Source organism: Perca fluviatilis, chromosome 22 (assembly GCF_010015445.1).
Source record: "Perca fluviatilis chromosome 22, GENO_Pfluv_1.0, whole genome shotgun sequence".
Lineage (NCBI taxonomy): Eukaryota > Metazoa > Chordata > Actinopteri > Perciformes > Percidae > Perca > Perca fluviatilis.
Genome location: NC_053133.1, coordinates 24516227 through 24538687, shown reverse-complemented (window position 1 = coordinate 24538687; position 22461 = coordinate 24516227). Strand labels below are relative to the sequence as shown.

The 22461-nt window shown below is 41.4% G+C and overlaps 1 protein-coding gene across 1 annotated transcript in view; it reads right to left on the bottom strand.

Moving 5' to 3' along the window:
- The window catches only part of LOC120551899 (cadherin-20-like), a 97271-nt gene extending 86716 nt beyond the window's left edge, over nucleotides 1-10555 (bottom strand). Inside the window, exon 1 of the mRNA XM_039789472.1 lies at nucleotides 10390-10555. The gene's annotated coding sequence lies outside the window, so the exon portion shown is untranslated. The remainder of the gene's footprint in view (nucleotides 1-10389) is intronic.
- Nucleotides 10556-22461: the final 11906 nt, after the last annotated feature.

Genomic DNA, 22461 nt, shown 5'->3' with positions numbered 1-22461 from the left:
ATATATTCATACAAATAATTTTTTTGGAAGCTGTACTCTTGGATATGAAACAAAATCAGTAAGCAGTGATTTGGTAATTTGTGGGTCAAAGAAAGTCTAAATGTTAAAACTGGGCTACTACAGCAGCATATTCCGTTTTTACAAGATCACATTTTCGCAAAATATTTTGGACCTACGGTAGACTGTATATAAAGATGGGTGGCTTGACAGTTCCCCAAAAGTGAAGCCAAACATCTGGATTGCCCCCTGGTGGCTGGCTGCAGTATAGGGCATAAACCCAGCCCCCACCATGTTAGCAGATGGGACATCGGCCAAACTATGGTTTCTGTAATTTTAGGTAGTTCTGAACACCCCTGATGTTTGTTGTTCATGGTTTTTTAATTATTAAATGCTCTAAAAACGGAGTGAAACGTCACAATTGACAGCTGTGATTGACTCGCGTTTGGGCAGGCGGGTGGGATATTTTGGCTTCACTTTTGTACAGTGGGAGGTAGTGGAGATGTGTCGTCCATCTTCATATACAGTTCATGGGAAGAAACCCACAAAGAATTATCACAGAATCAGCAGTTTTCTACATAAGAAGACTTTCAGCATTTTAGCTCATTGTTTTGCTTTCTCTCATCAACCCTGTTGCAGCAGGCAGGTGTTTTCTGCAAAAAAACTAAGATAAACCCACTGTCAATCCCTTTGAAACGAGTCAATGGCAGAATAAGCTGTTTGGCATTGGCAGAGAAGATTTGGCAAATTTTTCATGGGCGCAACCCACATACTCAGCGCTGCTACTCATCCCACAAATGCATGTTCCTTAGAAATGGGGCACAGTTTGAAAGGGAACTAAACAGGCTTTCCAACGGTATAAGATTTATTGCCAAAAAGCATTGTTACCACAGAGAAATAATCTACCAAACACACATTTCCTTACTTTTTGTGCTAAGTTTATATTATATCCCTCAGACATTGGTGGAGACCAAAAACGGAGCTCAAAGACTCCAAATGAATACTAATGTTGCTCCAAATGTTGTAAAGCTCCTGGATGTGCTTAAGGAGCAACTGTTAGCTAGCATGTCCAATTTATAAGATGATTTTATGTTATGATTACAGGTTGTTCTGCTACCTCAAGTCTCTCAAATAATTATTTTAGGCTATCCAGATGTCTAAAAACCTTTAACTTGCGCATCTAGACATCTATTGACTTGCAAACGATCACAACCACGCTTGCTGGGAAATGGTAACAGGTTCTGCTTAACATTTTTCCACGAGTTTGATTTTATGGCTACTACAGGAGACACACAAATCCCTCGGGAGACATTCGAAACCATGAATACAGTAGGAAAAAGAACTGATCCTCCCATCGGACTGGGAATTCCTGTAGACGGCTGACACTGAACTCCTACTGTGGTTATTTCCTCACTTCTGTCCTCCTCTACATCTCCCATTCTGTCTCATCTACTACTATATACACTCCTCAGCTGAAAAAGAGGATACAGGTAATGTGATTTCAAAGGGAAGTATAATGATGCCAGGCAGAGGGATGTGAGGGAGGACGGGTGTAGAAGTGTGTGTTTTCAGGGGGGTTATGACTGCTGTTGAGGGGGAGATCGCTTCTGAGTGAGATCAAACGACTCATCTCTGTTTGTGTGTAGAGGGGGTGTATGGCAGACGCCCCGCCCCGGCACTCCCACCCATCACTGCAACAAGGCGTCGGTGATGTCGGCCCCATCAAACTGCATGCATGAACACGAAGGACTTTGCTCAGCGTGAACAAATACATTTCTGACTGGAGCTCTTTCACTGGGGCTCGGCAACATCATTCAACTGCAAGAAAATATAATGTTCTCACAAGTAATTTCATCATAAATCATATTTTGAAGCTTAATTCCCTGCAAATTAACACCACAAATTCAGCTTTGGCAGAGCAAGTTAATATTTGACGCAAATTTGGATTTAATGTTTCATGCATTCATTTGTTAAGCTTGATATTCATCTAACTTATAACCAATCTAATGTGTTAAACTCTGAATCATTGTACATTTTCATTTCTTATCCACAAGTAAATTAAATGTTTAATAAAACCAAAATAGTGTGACTGAGACAATTTTAAGTTTAGAGAGGATTTTTAAATCCATGCCAACTGCTTACAATATGAATAATAATATCAAACTTTATATAAAGAATGTGACCAAAAAGGAATAACCAAACATGTTTTATGTTCTTAAGCTTGTATTAACAGATTTTGTTTAGCCACTTGGGGACAGTTTAACAAGTTGTAAACACAAGATTGACACCTTTTTATAATATTGATATGGCAAACGTGTTATCAAAACAGTTGAACGTTTACACATCCAGTGGACATGTAGCACGTAGAACATTCATTACTCTCCTTTTAGCTCATTTTGGGTCTCCACCATCTTATGAGGGACTTGGTTGTCTCTTTAGCTGCTAAATGCTCCACTTTACTACACTTTGTTCACCAGCTTGTCGCTAATTTTGTCTGTCTCGTTGTCTTTTAAGTGCTGGAAAGTAATGTACAGTGGGTTTTTTTGAGATTTTTAGCTGAAAACGGCATACGAAAGCAATGCTATTAGAGCGGTGATAAAACACTGAGCTTAAAGAAGCTATAAAGCTCCTACAGAATCTGATGATAATTTTCTGTGACTGCATCATTGCCAGCGCCCCCTTTACATAAAATGTTGTCATTTGATCCATTACTAATATAAAAATATTGATTATAGCTGCTTTGAAAGACATTTTTTTAGAATATAAATTCAGCAATTTTACAGAATTTGTTTGTCTTGTTTGAGTAAGGATCATTTTTATCATGGTGTCGTAGAGTTTGACAGGAGTGGATGAATCCAAACTATTTCATTTCCAGTACTGCGAGGCAAAAAGTGTAGTGTAAAGATGTATTCTTTTCCCTCAAACAACTAACAATTCTTACATGTCTCAGCAAACAGCAGGAAAGAAACAGATGAGAGACTTCTCTTTCCTGACTTTGTCTCCTTTGGCTACATGACTCTCGCGCTATCGATCAGATGCTTCACGATATGGAGGAAAAAAATGATGTTTCAGAGTGAAGCTCAGATAAAAGCTTTCCAGCCAATCAGAGAGCAAACTGTATCTTACAATATGTCTTCGAAATTTGAGTCACATCTCCTCCAAGATAGGAAAAAAAATCCCTTAAACTTCAATCAGATGACTGTCATGGCGTGACACTCTCACTTCCCTCGCAGCTGCCGATGATGCGGGCGATAACTGCAGTATGGGGCCCCTGTGAAATGTGTAAGCTATGCTGGTATATGTGTGTTTGTGTGTGTGTGTATAAGCAGAGCCAGCACTCTGCACCTGATCTTGTGCTTCTCTTTCATCCCGGTGTCTGTGGCAGGCTGCCACAGGCCCATATAATTTAACACACTACTACACCTGTTGGGATGGATTTGATACCTGGAGATAATGGATTGGAGTTCAAGGGAGGAGAATGCGGACAGGAAACTTTTCCAGGGGTCATATTTCATGAGCAATCTTGGCTGATGCAAACACACACACACCCCATCCCCCCGCACACCCATGTCTTTAGAGGTTACGGACAAAGAAATACGCATACACACACCAACACACACAGTGATCAGAACAAATGCATCATTACAGGCCATGCCAATTTCCGCACAACAGATTTACCGCAATTTAAAATTTTTGGCAAAACCTTTTTACCACCAAACCCAAGCAGGCATGGCCTATTTCACAAGAGCGACCATAGCTTTTGATTGCACTATGCCATTAAAGTAAAATTTTGAGAAATACAGCTTGTCCGGTCCGGCCCATAAGGTTCATGCAGAATTAAAGCTATCAGAATCGTGCTGGTTCAAGTTTATTCCAATTCAGTCTAATTTTTTTTCTGGGCATCTCCACCTTTACTGGACAGGAAAGCAGAGAGATATGAAAGGGGAGAGAGAGGGGGGAAGACACACAGGAAAACCATCATAGGTCGGACCCGAACCCCAAACCCTCCGCATCGAGGAACAAACCTCTGCACATGTGCGCCTCCTCCACCAACCGAGCCAAACGGCCACATATTTTTGACGCTAAACAAACGTGCAAGAAACACTTTGGCTTGCCTGTAAATCGATGGCAGGACCAACAAGTTTAGACAACACGTCTTTAACCGTGAAGAAAATGTTTAGTTGAGCACGTTGAGGGGGGGGATGCTGTGTGACTGTCTCTTGGATCCCTTTCAGATTGTCTCTGTTGTAACTTGCGTACATTGGGTTTGGGATTTACTGTAGATCAGGTCCAAGATCTTGGACCCTTGAAGACCTCTTTTGTGGGCTTGACAGAGAGATGCCTTCTCTATGTGATTTCTAGTAATTCAGTGGTTTCTTTGAGTTAAACACACAACATACTACAGAGACAGATACTGTATGTTCTCGAAAATGCATAAATGCACATACAAAATACTGAATAACATGAATTACCATGACACATTATTTTACTGTCAGGGCTGATCCAAAGAGCCGTGGACAGAGTGAGAAAAAGAGAGAGTAGCCGTATACTGTGTGCTGCAGAGTACAGAAACCTAATGGATCTCTGGGTAAGATTTATAGCGTTTCATCCCTACTATTGCTATATGAGAGAAAAAGTTGACTGGAGCTCACAGACTCCAGAGACTATAATTCATTCCCCACCACGCTCCATTTTATTCAGCCAGAGTACATTGGTGAGTATTGGGCTCCTTCTTTTGGGCCAATAAAACGTAATCACTGTCTGCCAGGACCAAGGTCACACTGTATTCCTATGTAATGTGATGATTATTTTTGGCTTTTGCTGAAGGTCCATTAGCTGTTTCTATTTCGCCTATGCCTGAGAGATGGATTTTTTTAAATTAAATAGGGGATGTTTGGTTTTGATCTTATTACGGACCATAGTTTGCACTTATATTTAAGGGTTTTTCTTGTTGCTATAATCCAGAGTGTGATAAATGTGTTGGTAGGATGTTTGAACAGGTTGACGGTGAGCACATGTGCTGTTGTGTGAATTAAGCTGGTGACCTTTCAGTAAGGGGGACAGCCGATTTTGCAGTAGTGGCCACAGTCAGAACTGCAGCTCATGGGACTTAAGGTTTGGCCTTAACAGATATTTTTTTTACTGACACCAATGGGGGTGGGTTTCAGACAATGACTGTAAACTTGTGGCACTTTACATTTCATGCAAAATATGCTACGTGATGAGGAAACAAGCAAACATAAAACTGGTTTAGTAAAGAAGAGTGCCGTTAAGGCATTTTCAAAAACACCCAAGATGGCTGCAGCTGATGTGAAACCTTCTGTTAAAGTATTTATTTTCCAATTCATTCACAGACATAGTATTGATGCTACACCATCACAGGTCATCTCTACCCACTGTCGTCGTTTCCCCGCCTTTACACTTTACGTTGCTGTGAGGCACGCACTCACTTGTTTGTATTCTATCTAATGTCGCTCTAAGTTGACTATACCCTTTTGAAATTGAAAATAACTGAGATTCTGCTTTTAGTTTGCAAAGTGAGGGTAGCAGAGATAGTCCATTTGAGGAGTAATCGTCAGCAGTACAGTTTCCGCAGAGTGGTCCAGGGGGTTTTTGAAAAAAAGGGGTTTCCAGGGGGGGGAGCTGCCGGACTGCCAGGGGTCCTTGAGGGTGTTCCAAGGGGTCCCCAGCAAAATGGGAATTCGTTTTTCACTATAATCGTCACTATAATTCCATCCATAAGTAACGCAATGACATAATTCATGACTATTTTGGTCGTGGATTTCATACACTTAAAGTAGTAAAACATCTAAAAGCAAATAACCTATAAGGTGGCGTACGCTGGGAGGAAATGTTATTATATGGGGGTCCGTGGTCTATGTGGTGTCAGTTTCAGGGTCCTTTACGTGAAAAAGTTCGGGAACCATTGGGGCTAGAATATTCAAGACAACACATTAGCTACATGCCATTAGCTTGCTAGCTGACTTGTATCTGAATGCAAAATGAAGCTTTGTACAAGTTCCAGTTTGATACCAGTTTTGGCAGCTCTGTTTAACTGTCCATTGTTTGAACTGGCGTGTAGTGCTAACATGTATGTTTGTGTCTTGTCATGAACCACAGCTGTGGCCATGCTATTGTTCTTCTTTGGACAGTGACGTTTCTGCATGTCGGATGGCATCAGCAAACCAGATGGCATCAGTGTCTTTAACCTCTGTCATTCAGATGTGGTTTATTGGTGATTTTGATTTGTCATCTTGATCATTAAAATGAAAAGTGTAAGTACAAATCATGGCAATCATCGTTTGTGGATGGGAAATGAATAAACTTAGGCAGAGTGTTTTTTTTTGTATAGGGATCCCAATTGGTTAGTGGAAACTAATGAGCTCTACAGCGTGTTAGTTACCATGCAACAGTTAAAGCACGTTTGGTATATGCAGCTCTCCTGTCCACAGTGAGGACTACTGAGACAGACAGCTCATCTCTCAGATATGCTTCATTAAGAAATAGATTTTTACATGTGGCCTTGAACGTTTGAAATTTCCTTCTCAAAACCTTGTCAGAGCAGGAGGGGGGAAAAGGACCAGGGAGAATCAATTCAAATTAATTTCAGAGATGAGGTGTTTCTGTCTATTACTCTAAGCAACTCTCATTTTGAATGAATCCATTGCCCGAGAGTCACAAAGTCCTGGTTACAAAAAAAATGAAGTCAAAACATGATTGCTTTCTTCAACCCAAGAGGGGATGGAATACTTCACTGTCTGAGGTTGCAGGAGCAGCCTAATAAAAAGAAAACCTGCATCTTCTGGATCAGGCTCTGGAATTGAGGAAGTTGCTCCGACTAACACACAATCATTGGCCTGTGCACACGTATGAATTACACCCAATTATTGTACTGTATACACTGGGGGAGAACAGGGGAGATGTTGCTTGTGTTAAAAAAAAAACTCACGGGGAATGGTCTTATTACTTGCTGTAGGTGTTCTTTAAGGTGGAAGTGTTGGTACTGACAGTTTAAATTACAGTTGTATTTTTAGCTGCCACAGTCCATTTGTCCACCGTGTGCCTCTTCTTTAACTTATTGCTAAACAAATGCTTCTGGAAAAATGCTGGTTGTGCTTTTTTTGTTAAGAGATACTGCAAGTTAAATTGCAGACATATTTCGCTAAAACTGTTAAGTGTCTTTAACCATTTAGAAGGCCTTTGCACACCAAGTCTGTATTTTTCGTATGTGCTTAATACGTCATTCGATAAAAATTGTTACGTACAGAAACCCTGCACACTGAGTCCGATGTGTTATTATTCATTCATTATTAATTCGCAATACGATACTAAATGGATTAACCAGTGGCCAGAGCTGCATCCCATTGAAAGTCAAAGCCTGCTAACAACTGAATTAATTACGTGGGTGAAATGGATAGCACTAGGCCCAAACGGGGCTAATGAATGAATGACATTAAGAAGAAGCTATCGTTAAGCTGCCTAAAGCGGTCTTATTTTTTGTACATCCTTTGTTTTGCAATCAGTACCATCCCCGATTCCCAGCAGAAAATCGAACATGTTTGGAAAACTTTGACAGACAAAGTTTCGGACTCAGTGTGTGAACGCCATTGACACAATGAGAGGTCGTATTCATTTTATAAACATGTGACAATTTCAGACGAAAAAGGTCTTAAATTGGGAATGTTTGGTATGTATTTGATGAATGGTTTTGTAAACTTGCAGGAATTGGATATTAATATATGAAAGGACAGCTTTTCTGAGAAAGCTTATATTGAAATGTCCTCATGTACTACCCATTACTTCCCATTAATAAGAAAAAAACAAGGCCGAAACAAGAATTGTATATCAGTAAAACAAATATATTTGGCTTTCTTGGTTTGTACTGGTCACTCCTCAAAATGATCAAGACTCCCATTCATTTCAGTTGAAAAGAATACTTATTCAGTTTACAATTTCTACTTACTAATTGATTAAAGATCTGCACGCTTTCCATTGTGGACAAACTGGCTAACAAAATGATGGGTGACATTGTGCAGCGTGACCAAAAGTATGCATTTAGCATTTTGTCTTCAATAGCCCCGGGGTCAGTCAATCCATCAACAGCTCTGGCAGATGAGTTCCAGCTCCAACAAAAGGATTCGCTCTGCTACAAAACACTACGAGGGTGTTTCGTGTACAGAAAACATACATCTCGTTTTGACATTTGTCCATTTCCTGTCAACTATCTTTCTGCCCTGAGGGTGCTTTTCCGTCTTGGATCACCATGATGACATCTACGCTACCACTCCCTGGTGTCACATATCACGGGGAAAATGTGCTGCATAATGATCACATGAGCCAAAAAAAGGGTTTCAAAGGAACAAAGGCTAATTAGAGGTAAGATGACACTGGCCTCAGCTCAAGCATAATGGCAGGTGTACAAGCGCTAACGCACTCTCTTTGCCGCTGACGCCTGCCAGGCCTGGCTGAGTGATGTGACGTTGTTTCCCAGACCACAACAATGCCGGCAGAGTCCTTGTTATTCCGCATGCTCTCAAAGGCGCCTTCTGGTAGCCCATAAAGCCCCATCAGGCTCCAGGCCCTGCAGTCATTCAATTAAGACTTTACTGGGCTATTGATTTCACCGCAAGCAAAGTGTCTCACATCGTGGAAACAATAAGGAGCCTTTTACCAGCTTTTTACCTAAAGGGTTGGTGACTTGTAAAGGTATGAAAAGACTATAATATATCCAGTGAACACATACAAAAACATTTATATCCAGCTTTCTCCAAAACTTATAACGCTATGACCTCCTCAAATAAGCTGTGCTTATTTTAAGAAAACTGTGAGAAAACATTAAAATTGAACATTATTGGATTCTGTGCAGGCAGGTAACATTCAGTCAGTTTATCAGACAATGGAAACAACTGCCTGCTGCTGCTGGAAAATAAATCAATGACTAAAACAGCAAAGCTAGGCCGCAAAACTGAAACCAGAGGCTAAAAAAAAAAAAAAAACGCTAAAAAGCTCCATTAAGCTGAGGGGGTGATTATGTCACTATACGAGTAACCCGTTTCACCTACAGACAGTCATGTAATCCACTGTTATTATAAAATGATTTATTATACTACTCACTTTTAATGTCATCATGTTCATCTAAAGGGAATGCAGTTTTAAATAAGAAATGCATGAGAATACCGAATACGTAATTCTTTTTTTTTCTGTATTTAGAGAATTTCAGTTTGACATTAAAACTGCAAAAGTCAACCTGATTTTACACCCCTTTTCTGGCCTAAAATTCCCCAAATTCCCGCACGCTAGCAAAGTCGGCAAGTTTCCATCTACGAAATCTCCCGTGGCCCTCGGCTGCATAAAGGCTGGTGCACCAAGGTTGATCAACTTTGGGTTTGGGGCCAGTCTTTCCAAAAGTAGCCCTTTTGATAGATATCCTCCCTCAAGAATCATACCTTATGTCTTTAATTATTCACTGCCATCGCCAAGCTTTACAAAATACAACTGTTGATGCAACAAACACACGAATCAAGGCTGTTATAGGGCCATTTGAGACTGTAATGAAAGCGAGAGGGGAGGAGCAGATGTGGGAGAGTGAGTATCAGCCAGAGAGTGCGAGTGGAGAGGGAGTTTGGGAGAACATAAGAGTAAGAGCGGCCAGGAGAGAGTACATGTAGATGCTTAATGAATTCGGTCACAGCTCCGCCCAATGAAATCTTTATCCGTGGGGGATGAGGCAGGGGACTTGGCAGAGCCCCGGCGTATCTCGGCAAGGGTGAAAAATAGAAATCCCACTGTCCCCTGTTGGCTCTCCCTCATGTCAGCTGCCTTGGTTACTGAGTTGGCTGCCAGCGAGCCCCCGGCACTCCAGTCCTCCATCCCTCCTCCTCCTCTTATCCCTCTTTTACTTTCTTTCTCAGTGCAACTCTCCTTAACACTCATGTATTTCTTTCTCTCTGCCTCCCCTCTGTTCACTCAAACACCCGGTTTCTCCCACGGATCTCTTTGCCTCTCCCTGGCTCTCTTCTGATTGTTCTCTTCATTCTCCGCTCAGCTTTTTCTGTTTTTCCTCTTATCACCACTCTATTCTACTTCACCTTGTTGTCACCCCCCCCCCCCCATGTGGCTCAGTCAAACTAAACAAGTGAAAATTGCGGCGACTTCTCAAAAGTCAGCAGACGATATTCACGATTGCAGCACACACACAGCCAGAAGAAGACCTCTCGAGCAGTTAAAGACTTACCTTTGTAACAGGTTGTTCTGGTCATTATGTGCAACAAATGAATATATGATGGGGATTTTATAGTAATCCAGATGCAAGTGGTCACATTCACCAGTTTAGGTGATGCGGTTTTATCAAATGCATATTAGCACAGAAATATATTTGAAAAAGAATCCTACCTTTTTAAAAGGTCTCAGTAGTAGATTTTTTGTGAAACTTCTCCTCCCTTGCGGCCAGCGCAATTGACTGCAGTTTTCTCACTTCTTTTTTTAGTCTTCTCTCCTTGACGCGCCGTCGGCTTCTATCTCTCAGTCTTTCCAGTGGAGGCTGATCACCGGGGTTTTTTCGCAGAGAAGTCCAGCTGACCCCCCCCCCCCCAATCCCCCCAACAGAAGAAAAAAGGAGGAAAAAAAAAAAGACCAGAGAGAGCGAGAGCTGGCACCTCCTGATCAACTCTGCTCCCTCCTCGCTGCTCCTTCTAGCGCTCAGGGTGAGAGAAGTGTGAGACAAAGTAATCTTCAGGTGAAGAGACAAGACTCCATCCCTCCCTCCTTTCCCTCTGCTTTTGCTCTCTCTCTTTCTCTCTCTCTCTCTCCCCCCACCTCTCCCTCGGTTGCCTGTTCTCGCTCTACCTGCTCATAGCTCACACAGCAGCTGCCTCCCCAGCTCTCCCTCTTGTGTCTGAGCGCTGTGCTGTTGCTCCATCCATGCCCCTCAGTTCTCTGCCTCTCCCTCCCTCACTCCCTCCCTCCCTCTCTCCCTCCCTCCCTCCCTCCATCCCTCTACGGCTCATGGATGTTTAGACACGGCAATTGTAGCTGAAAGGCACTGAATTAACCCACAGAACTCAAAAATACACACTCGCTTCACTCGCTTTCCCCCAGTTTTTCTTCGTGTTCACGCTTTTGCGGCGACCCCTCTCACTCTGTATATTTGACCCCCTGAATAGTTCAGTCAGTTCTCTTTTTGGGACGATGGTCTAACATCTGTGATGAATGTGCAATCAGGGACGCCAGCCCGTTAAATTAGGATGCTGCGCACACGAGCACACGTTATAAGAAAACTGGCTCATAAAATAATCATGGGCAAAACAAGAAATGTGTAATGATGAATAAGTAAATATTTACCACCCACCTCCCTCTGTTGATTAATGGTTAATTGTCCTTAAACAAGTGTAATTGGAGTTAATTGAAGATATTGAGCCATTGGAAAACCGATAAAACATCATCCAGCGACAGTCACTGGACGTCTCGCCGCGACCCCAGACACATTCACACGTCACCAAATCAAAGTCAGAGTCGAGGCTCAAAAGGCTCGGAAAATGTGATTTGGATTTGATTACTGCGTGATTACTGCCAATTACATCTTCCCTTTAATGAAACACAATCAGCGTCAACTTTATACGCTGATTATGTTGACACATTTAAGGGAATAAATAGCTCTCACTATATGAACTTAATGACAAGTAGGCATTGTCATACGTTCTGCTGCTGTTTGTATTGTTCTCAACGTGCTTTAAAGATAACTTCCTGGAGCCATTCTCAGTAGGTCATACTATTGCTACAGTCGTGACAAGTTACTGCATTGAACATTTTCTGATTTGTAGTTCCTTGTCATCAACTTATAGGTTGTCGTAGTAACGACTAGTAAACTAGAAAATCTGGATTTTTCCTCAAATATATCCAACTTGGCAAAACTTTGGTTTTCAACCTGGACCCTATTTTCCAATGTTTCTGTGTCTAAGTGACTAATGTGGGACAACATATTCTTTTAAATTGGTCCAGCATTGAGCGAGAGCACTGCAGCCGGGAAACGGGCTGCAGTGTAATCACACGGGGCAATTATGAACCATCAATGTACGTCCACTTAAAAAGCTGTTTTTGCCAGTGAAAGGCTCAAATTGTTATCTTTAGGGTCTGACAACATTATGGAAAGGACCCTATGGAGTAGTAAAAGGTTTTTCTTTCCCTTTCCCTCGATCCGTTCTGTTTTTTATTGCATCTAACGAAGTCTTGCTCACAGAAAAGTCTCGTTCTGAATTCTTGAGAGTTGACTCGTTGACGGAAGTTCATGAAAATATCCGTTTTTCATGGGACCATTAAGCGTGTACTTAAATTGACTGGTGCTTTGCACACAATACTACGGTACTTTGTACACAGTAGTACACATACACAGGGACCAGAGCAGACCGCGGAGCAGAATTACACACAAAATACCGAAGCGTTTCCTGGTAAAGATTTCCCACCGTGGTCAGAAAACACAGGGGAGACACTTTGTTTCTGACTCTAGAGTCGTACTCGTCACTCCATCACTTCTCCCTTGCTCTATTATATCACCCATTATCACTCATTACCTCTCTTGAAGAGTCCATGTTTTTTTAATCCTCCGTGTCCTCCTTGGCTACTAGCAACTGCGTGGAGGAAGAAGGGGGAATTTGGACTACAGTAACCAATTTAAACGCTAGCTGTCAGTATTAGATATTGGACCTTTAAAGTTTTGGTTACAGAAAGTCTAAGTTCATTGGTCAGGTCCTGTAATAAAAAATCCACTCCACAGACCATTTCAAGCAAAAAAAACCCCAATGAAATCTGATAAACTAGCAGCAACCTATCATACATTAGCAAACTTTGTCAGTGTCAGTAGCTTCAGGCTAAAGGACGCTAACCTTACTGGATGTATTTTAAAGAGTTTGCTGAGCTGGATGGAGACAATTCAGTCTTTGACATGCATTACACAGCAAGCTTTTTTAGGCTTAAGGCTGATTCTGAATGCTGAACTGTATTGGTATCGATCCCGCAGAAGTCACACTGTGACTCTCGCAGCTTGCCGTATGTTGATGTGACTCACTGCACCTGTCTGGCAGGTGCACAGTGGGATTTATCATCAAGGATAAGAGAGAGGTGTTAAATCAGAGAAGCTTTCATCCAATACAGTCTTTGGAAGGCTTTTATTGTCCTTAAGCCTTTATTAGTCAGCCTGAGTCATGTAGACAAATCAATACAAACACAAGCAGCAAGACTACGTTAATTTAGGTCTGAAAAGTGTGGGGCCTCTTGCTATGAAGCTGAATGTCATTAAAAACCACGATCTTGGCGGGAATTATCTCCACAGCAATATGATTTCCTGCTGTCCTCCTGAGGGCCAACATCATTTATGTTAACAAGGAGGCCATCTGCATCATGGAAAATGACTGCACGGTGCAATTGCATGAACAAATTGATCAGCACAACTGTAGTGAAAGACAATATTGTTTATAATATATGTAATATATGTTTCGTAAAAAGTTTCTTCCAGGTGATTCAGCTGAGTAACATCAAGATCGTGTATATTTTTTAGCATACACACAAAGCACTATGCTAGTATAAAGATTAAATGGAGTATTTGGAGGAAGAAAAAAACCAACTTGCACACAGAAGCTCAATTTCAAGAGTGCTACTGCTTCCAGGATGATCTTTGGAGAAAGTAGTTTTCAGGTCTGGATTGGCCCCACACACAGCGAGTGTGTGTGTGTGTGATTGATTTCTTCGGTTTATCCCCAGGAGATGAGAAAGTTTGCATGTCTCACTCCGTAAACCTATAAATCACATTGATCAGGCAGGATAATAAGGCCATGCCTACACATCCCCGGAGAGTGAGATGAGAAAACAATTAGAGACAGACAGAGGCAGAGATGAAATACAAGTAAGACCTTGATAGATAGATACAGTAGATAGATAGATAGATAGATAGATAGATAGATAGATAGATAGATAGATAGATAGATAGTAAAAAAAAATATGAGGATGGTGCTCTTTGAACTGTCAATGTGCAGAATGTGTCAGGGAAGGAAATCATTAAATTTAGTCTTTTTTTCTCACATATACCTTTTCCACACTATTGATGTTTTGTTAACCCTGACCTACTTATTTTGACCTGTGGATTCTATAGGAGTCATCTCCACCTACTATATACTGGCTAGGTTTTCACTTTCTGTAAGATTAGAAAGATATATTGTATCAAGCAAATGACAACTTTTAAGTGATTAAAAACATTTTGGCTGAAACTGGTGATTTCTTTGCACCTGTCTGGGCTTATCCCAGACCTCTGAATCACAACCGATTTTTCCAGTGATTCAGATAGGTCTAGTTATGGCGCTTACCCAATGCTAGTACCGGCACGGCTCGGCAGCGGTGCCCCATCCTCCATTTTCCATTGCAGATTTAGTACCGCCTCATGTGTGAGGCGAGCGTGACTGGTCGTCATAGCGACGCCGCAGGAAACTGCCGTGCCCTAACGCGACACACACACAGAACGTCGAAGGTGTTTTGTTTTTGATTCTCGGCATGTGGCTGTTGCCACATGCCGGAAGACAAATTTTGGTTCAAAAGAAAATGGAGGCAAAAAAAAAAAAGCTGGCTAAACAATTTAAAAACAGGTTTGTTCAGGACACCCCTGTCTGTCGCTATAGGGCTGTCCCAAACAATTAATCTCACACGCCGGGACACAGCCGCAGGGGACGCGCGACAATAACGGGATGGCGGAGGTTGGGTTCAGGAAAAAAAACAACGGGGAAAGGACGCCTCACACGCCGGGAGACGGCCGCGGGGGAGGACGCCGCCTCACACGCCGGGACACGGCCGCCGGGAACGTCGCGGAAACAAAACACCACACGCGGGACGCGATCCCCGGCCTCCGGGGTGAAAGTCCTGAATTGTTTGACCATCCTCCACCACCCCAACCAACCTCCTTATGCAGATTTTTGGCACGTCATACTACTCGCTACCGTATTCGTGCTGTGATCACGACATCTGCTTCCCATTTAAATACATTAGTTTACATTTTCGTGCTGGCCACCACCAAAAAACGAGAAAAACGTCCCCCGTGAACAAGAATCAATAGATCAAATAACGTGACCATTTCACGAACCGCCATGAGACTGGGTTGATTATTTTCCAATTGCTCAATTATTAACAGAAATTTTGCCCATTATTACACAAAACAATTTTCAGCGAGGTTCAAATCTCTATTTAAAAAAATTGTTTAACACTGCACTGTTCAAGTAAAATGAAATTTTTGTGCAACCTGAAGCCAAATGTAGGCTTACAATCCAACCACAAATTGAAGTCACTTTCAGGAGGAATACAAAAATAAAAATTTTAAGTAAACAGAGCAAGTGCAAAAAGAGTAGCCTGTCTTTGCTTTTTTTAACAGTAGGCAAAATAATGAATGAATGAATGAATGAATGAATGAATTAGTTGTATTAAAGGCTGGTTAAGCACGGTACGGAGGAAAAGTTGGACAGTTTTTTTTATCTCGTTCCAGTGACTGGCACATCTGGGTGATGCCGTCATCAACATACCCACTCGGCCGCTGTACAGTAGCTTCTCAGACTTTGGGCTCAATTGCATATTACACGAACTTTGTGCTCGGGAGCTGGCTGGGTAAAGACCGTTTCTCACATACAGCTCCGCTGGGTAATGTCTAGGTAAGTTCATGTTTGCAGTGCATTTGTGAAAGGGGCTTTAGCTTCTTTTAGCAACCGCTACCACAGCATCTGTATTGACTGACGATGATGTGTAGGAAAGCTACGGCTAACGTGACTGAATAATGGAGTGAAAATGTGATTATGAGGCTACTCTGATCTTATTGTCAGTTAACTCCCTTGTAAAAATGTTGTCTGTGGTGTTGCAACAGACCTCAGCAATTGAAACTGACAAGTCGAATATATCATAATTGATACAAATGATGGGAAGCCAAGGTCACGTAGTTTCCTTTAAGGCACTTTTTTCCCTTTTGAGTTAATACAGATTTTTTTTTTTTAATTACACTCTTCCAGTTTTCTATCATTTCCTTTTTATTTCGTCCATGGACACAGCGGTTTCCTGGAAGTCATACAAAAGCGGAACATGGGACTTGCCAGATGCCCTCTGTGTGCTGTGGTTGATGGCCAAATGGCTAGTGAGAATTGACAAGTGGGAAAGTCTCTGTGAAGCCTCAACAGGAGATAATAAGAAAAAAAAACAGTGAAGTAAAGAAAGAAAAACACTGAAGTCTATCCTCCCATTCTGGACCAATGGTCAATTTCATATGTGAATGATTGGGAGTGAATGACAGCGACAGTTTCCTAATTGTCAGCTATATCTCTTGTGTGACAGTTGCCTGTGTTGGGACTATAGCCGGCGGTTTGGCAGTGGCTTTTGGACTGCACTAATGCAAACTGCCATTTGCGTTGTGATGGACATGTGCAGTGACTGCTGGTCCTGGCTGTCTGATTCATGATTCAGCTCCTTGTTATTGTAAGAAGCAATATAAAAAAAAAAGGACTGGACCTGTCAAACCTAGCTCTGCATTGGCTAAGAAGGTTTTTGCTTTCAGTCTTTCAGTGACCAAAAATACACAAAAATGCATATTAATGAAAAGTAAATTACATTAGGAGCATTTAGCAAGCTGATATATGCCCCAGAACAGCTTTTAATGAGGGTGAGCGCAGAACAAAGATCAGTGCGACTGTTAATATCCCTCTGAACATATTATCTTCCTAATTTATAAAGTACACATTCGTTGATTTGTACCGTTTTACACAACTCTACAGGGAATTTTAAATCCGAGAGGTGAAAAGCGAGCCGTGGCTATGCAGTCGGAAGATAAATCAAAACGCTTGTGTAGCGCAAGAAACAACTGAGCCACCAGGGTACCATATATGGCAAATTAGGTCTGGGAGCCTCGCACTTCTCTGTATTGAATCAGTGTTACACTGCAAACACAACTGTCACATAACGTTTGTCATAGTTTGAAATACCAAACAAGACGCCGCCGCAAGAGAGCCCACACAGCTGCTGTAAATTGTTGATACGGTCCGGCCCGCGAAACAACAATAGCACAAATTATTCTAATGACAAACCAAATGTCGCTGGAAAGGTGTTCCTAAGTCTGTCAACAGCATTCAAGATTGATGTGGTGTTGTTTTTTTTTCGGCATCCTGAACCAACAGAGAAGAAAAAAAGGGCTCGACCAATTTCTTTCAAGACAGTTAGTTACCATTCTCTCAGTTCCCTTTTTCCAGCAGATTGTCTAGTCTTGGCCTGATGAATAATTTGGATGGAGAGCCGCTCACATGTACGCTGAGCAAACCGAGGAGGACGAGGGTCAGAGAAAATCTGAGCTGAAGTTTGAGCATGACCTGATTCTACACTTAGTCAGCTGATGTTCAGTGTTCTGTTTCGATATGCAATAACCCGCCAGTCAACAAGCAAACAAACTGGACTGCCTTTTTTTTTTGTTTCCTTTCTTCCTTTTCACAGCCAAATTCTGTCAGTCTGCTCCAAGTATCTCAGCGTGATTGAGCGAGTGTGTGTTTGTGTTATTTATGTATTTATTCATATGATGGACCCCTGGCAGAAGCTGCTGTCTCACCGCAGGGACCGTCTCTCTCCTCCGCAGCCGTGGAGATGTGTGAAATGCGAGTTGCCAATCAGAGTGATCCATACATGCTGTGCACACGAGGAAGCAAATCCAATCCAATATCTCATACTTTTATATTTTTTTTTTGAATAAATGTTGCACGGTGGATCAGTTATACTCAAACAGCCAACTGCAGCAGTTGGGGGGGGTGGGGGGTGGGGTCTCAGAGAAGTCTTTTTAGTCTGATTCACACACTCGGACTGCAAAAAACAGGACTGCAAATCTTTTCCTTTCTTGTCCCTGTGGATTCTCCACAGACTGACAAGGTTTTACTTCTTTTTTTTCTAAGAGTGATGTGTGAGGTTTACTGACATCTGGGAACTGAAGAGTTAGAACCACAGGAAACAATCCCCGGGCCATGACTATGCAAATGGGTCCAATGCGGCTCATATCATGCCAACTTTCTGCATGATGTGATCATCTCTCTCATATTAACCTTTTCAACCCTGTCATCACATGTTGCATAGCCAATCATTGTTAAAGCCCTCAGTGTCTCAAATGTGGCTGTAAAAACGTTTGCGCTCTCACAGAAAACGGCTTGCATTCCTCCAATAGATCTAACTTTCATTTTAAAGTTTTCACAGCAGAGAAAAGTTCATTGAAACTTTTCAAATCACTTTTGAAGCTCCGTTCTCTTGTCTCTATCCTCAGCATGTCCAAACACTCATGTTTGCCAAAATGTGCCCTTAAAGGGATGGTTCAGATTTTTTTTTAAGTGGGGTTGTATGAGCTACTTCTGCACAGTCAGTGTGGTAGCAACAGCAGAAGGCGTTCGCCAGGCAAGCCCCCAGTTTGGAGAAGCAGGCAGGAGTACCGACACGAAAGCTAAGCATTGTCCTGCTGTGGACGAGGGCAGCAGCTAAATGTATTTTAGACACCTAAAAAATCTATATATGTTTAAGTGTACCTTATATTTAGAATATTTTGACTGCTTTACCTTGCTGTTAGACAGCCCTTTGCGACGGGGAACTGAAGACGTTATATCTTTTTTTGAAACCACTGGTCATAACTTAAACCTACTGTGCATGATCGTTACGTTATCTGGGAGAGTCCTGTTTCTATATTAAGCAGAACTGAGAATATTGTTAACGGACATAATTAAAATGGAAATACAGAATGGAGAAAAACACTTTGTTATATCAGGTTTTTAAAAAGTAGCTTTAGCTTCAGCTCACTGTTCCTGGTCCACCTAGAATTTAATGGGCTTAAGACCTGTTTTAGCTTAGACAAGCCCCGTTCACAAATCAATTAGTGCATTATTGTTGAATGCAGAGATACTGTATGTGTGTCCATTTGCAGACATGTTTGAGCTCCTTTAGCAGTCAAATGATCAGTAGCGTTTTTTGGCGTTTTTCTGGGGCGGCATTTTTTCATGACACACGGGGGGACAGTACGAGCACTTAAAAAAACAACAACAAATGTCTTCAAAGGAAAGGAATGAAACGTTGATAATAAAGAACAGGGATTTAATAGTGATAAAGGGATGGTGCACTCCCAGGCCGGTGGGCAGTTGTATCCGCGCTAACGGCTCCTATAGTGGTCTTTGCTCCAGTCTGGACACCCTGCGATGCCATCCAGCTCTGCGGCTTTGGCTCGCTATTTAGGATTCACAAGGAGGAGCGACGCGCGCGGCCACAAATAGTTTTTTATAGGCTAAGTTTTAAATATATTTGGAATATCCATTGAAATATTCACATTTTACACCCAAAACATGCATTCAGGGATATTGTACTCCAATATAGTGATTGTGATGTCATAATGCAGCAACAAAGTAGCCTAATCTGTATTTTCTGTCTTTGAAAAACTGCTAATCGATTAAAGGTTAAGGCTGGGGATGGTCTGTATGGTTTTAATCAATAAATCCCATTAAAGACCCAAAGGGGTTCTAGCCCAGGGTGTAATTCAATGTAGAACCGCCACTGCAAATGATATATGTACTGTTCATTTATTCCCGCATTATTATCAACTACACAAATGTTCTGTTCATTTCCCGCACAGACCAGATAAATTGATTGACATTCCGATTCTGATTGCCAATTAATGACACCATTCCCCCCCCTCCCATGCCTCCCAGTGTTTTCCAAACTGGCGAGAGCAGATGTTGACCTTTGGTTGCTTTGCACAGGGGGATGGGAAATGAGGTGTTATTAGGGCACTCCAGCAGTTCACAGATTGTATGTGGAGATTAGATGTAAATGTTTCATGACTGTAAATCATTTCTGCACAGTTCTGTTATAATGACTCCCCAAAGTTGATGAGTTTATGCATATTTTGATGCTGGGAGGTAATTTGGGTGAAGGGTTTTGCACTGAGGATCATTGTCAGGTACATATTAATCATCAATGCGGCATAGTTGACCAAGCTGGGCTTTCTTTGTCTCATTTTGATTAAAGAAAATTGCATAAATGAATTGCTTGAATTGTACTTCTTTTTTTTCCCAGGGAATTGATTGCGAGCAAATGAAACAAACATCCATGGAGCTAATGTACAGACATTTATTTGTCTGTATGCTAGAAAAGTATAACTTTAAATATTGCTATCTATATATATATAGATATATAGATATATATATAGATATATCTATAGATATATAGATATATATATATAGATATATCTATAGATATATAGATATATATATATATATAGATATATATATAGATATATAGATATATATATATAGATATATATATATATATATATAGATATATAGATATAGATATATATATATATATATAGATATATATAGATATATAGATATATCTATAGATATATAGATATATATATCATCAGCGCAATTAACATATTGTGAAAGGCTGCGACATATCGCGAAAGACACTCAGAGAGTTTTTGTGTTAGCTGAAAGGAAATATCAGTAGAAAACTGCACTTTATGATGTAACTGTCATTCTTTTTGTTAGTGGTGCCCTTTCAACCCATTCTCCCGACTCGTAAAATACTGACACTTTGGCGGTCAAGGGAGGGTGGGTGCTGATGGTGCTGCAACCCTGGTGATAGGGAGTGGAACAGTGTAAAATTATTTTATTTGTTTATTTATTTTTCAGCAGATGACGTGCCTGTCATAAAAAGTATATCAAAATGTTTTTAATATTCAAATTTCATTAATTACTTCAAACTGACGCAACAGCGTCATCACATCACGTCAGACAGGAGTCCGTTGAAGAACGCTGCTCACGTCAGCGAGTTGGCATCATTAGCTACCTGGCTAGCAGCCGTGGGTGCGATCGTTATTTTACTAACGTGTTTATTAGGAAGAACATCAACGGAAAATGGAGATTTATTTATGTTATCGAATAGCCTATACAAACTTTATTGGCAGGGATTGTTGGATGGACATTATTATGTATCGATCAAAACATGATCGGCACAGGAGACAGAGATGGCTACTAATGCTACGTTACGTTACTAGCTAAGGCACTGTTTTTTTTCCAATAACGTGTAATAGCAAATACCAAGCAAGGTTGAAATATGTTCTATTTGGGGCTGTGTCTCCCAGGGCCAATCGGGTCCGGAATTTCTTGTTTCTGATTGTATCCGGATCTCAGCTTTCTAATAATAGATGGGTACAGCTGACAGGCGTTACACCGAAATCTGTGACCCATCAGAAACTGTGACTGCAAACGGTGCTGCTACTGCACAAATTGTCTGCACGTGCGTGGTCGACAACAGGGGCAAAGAAGAAGCGGCGTAATGTAGCCTAACATGAATACAAGGCGGTGTAGCACCGTCTTGGTTCTGGATAGCCTTTAATCATCATTTAGGATGCGGATATCATGTTTTTATATCTGAAATGGCTTTAAATGGAGTGATGTTATTGCAATGGATGAAAAGGAGGATATGTGTAAGCGTGTGCATTGGGCTCATATTTAGGCTGCAGCACCCCCCAGCGAAAGTATGTTCCCACTCGCATGTGGGCAGTGGTGTAGTATCTAAAGCCTTATAACCACAGTGGCTCTCAGCATCAGATATGACACAAATATCACACTGCGCTGTAAGATGACCCAGTATTAAGAGCGACAACGGTAGCGAGTAGTATTAAAGACCGAAATGCCGCGTAGGGAGGTTGGTTGGGGTGGTAGATGGGCCAAACAACACAGGACTTGTCCTGCGTGTCACAGAAACATACATTCTATAACCCCACCCACAATCTTTTCCTAAACTTAACTGTTCTGTTCTTGTGCCGCATGTCAGTCAGTACATCCCGATTCAGAGCGTCAAAAGTGACGTCAAGATTCCTGACGCTAAAGGAGACTTTTAGCGTGAATAAAAAACGCCAAAGGACGCCAAGATTCCCGATGCTAAAGGAGACTTTTAGCGTGAATAAAAAACGCCAAAGGCACATGACTAAGCGTCTGTATTTTACAAGATGGGAGAGTGAGAATGTATTGGCCTTTTATATCCAATTCACTGTTCGATTTGTTCAATAAATTCAACAAGCAATGTGTTCTATTTTAGCAGAAACTACACTTAAATATATGTGTAATATAATAAGTATAGCGTTATTATATATAGCACGACATTCAATGTTATCGCATATTTTCCTCAAATCGTGCAGCCCCAACTTTAAATGTCAATTTACACAATAACATCAGTGACAGATTCCTGCACACGGCTACCTAATAATAATGCCCCTGTTCGGCTGTAGTGCTTTCTGAGTTTCCCTATAGCGCTATTCTTACAGTGTCTTTCTGTGTTATCTTTGCTCCCCAGCTCAGTGGATTTTCCAATTATTATTTCCCATCTTGGCTTGTTAAACAGCCTCTTCTCTGGCACGTTTTGGCTCTTTGGTGCGTT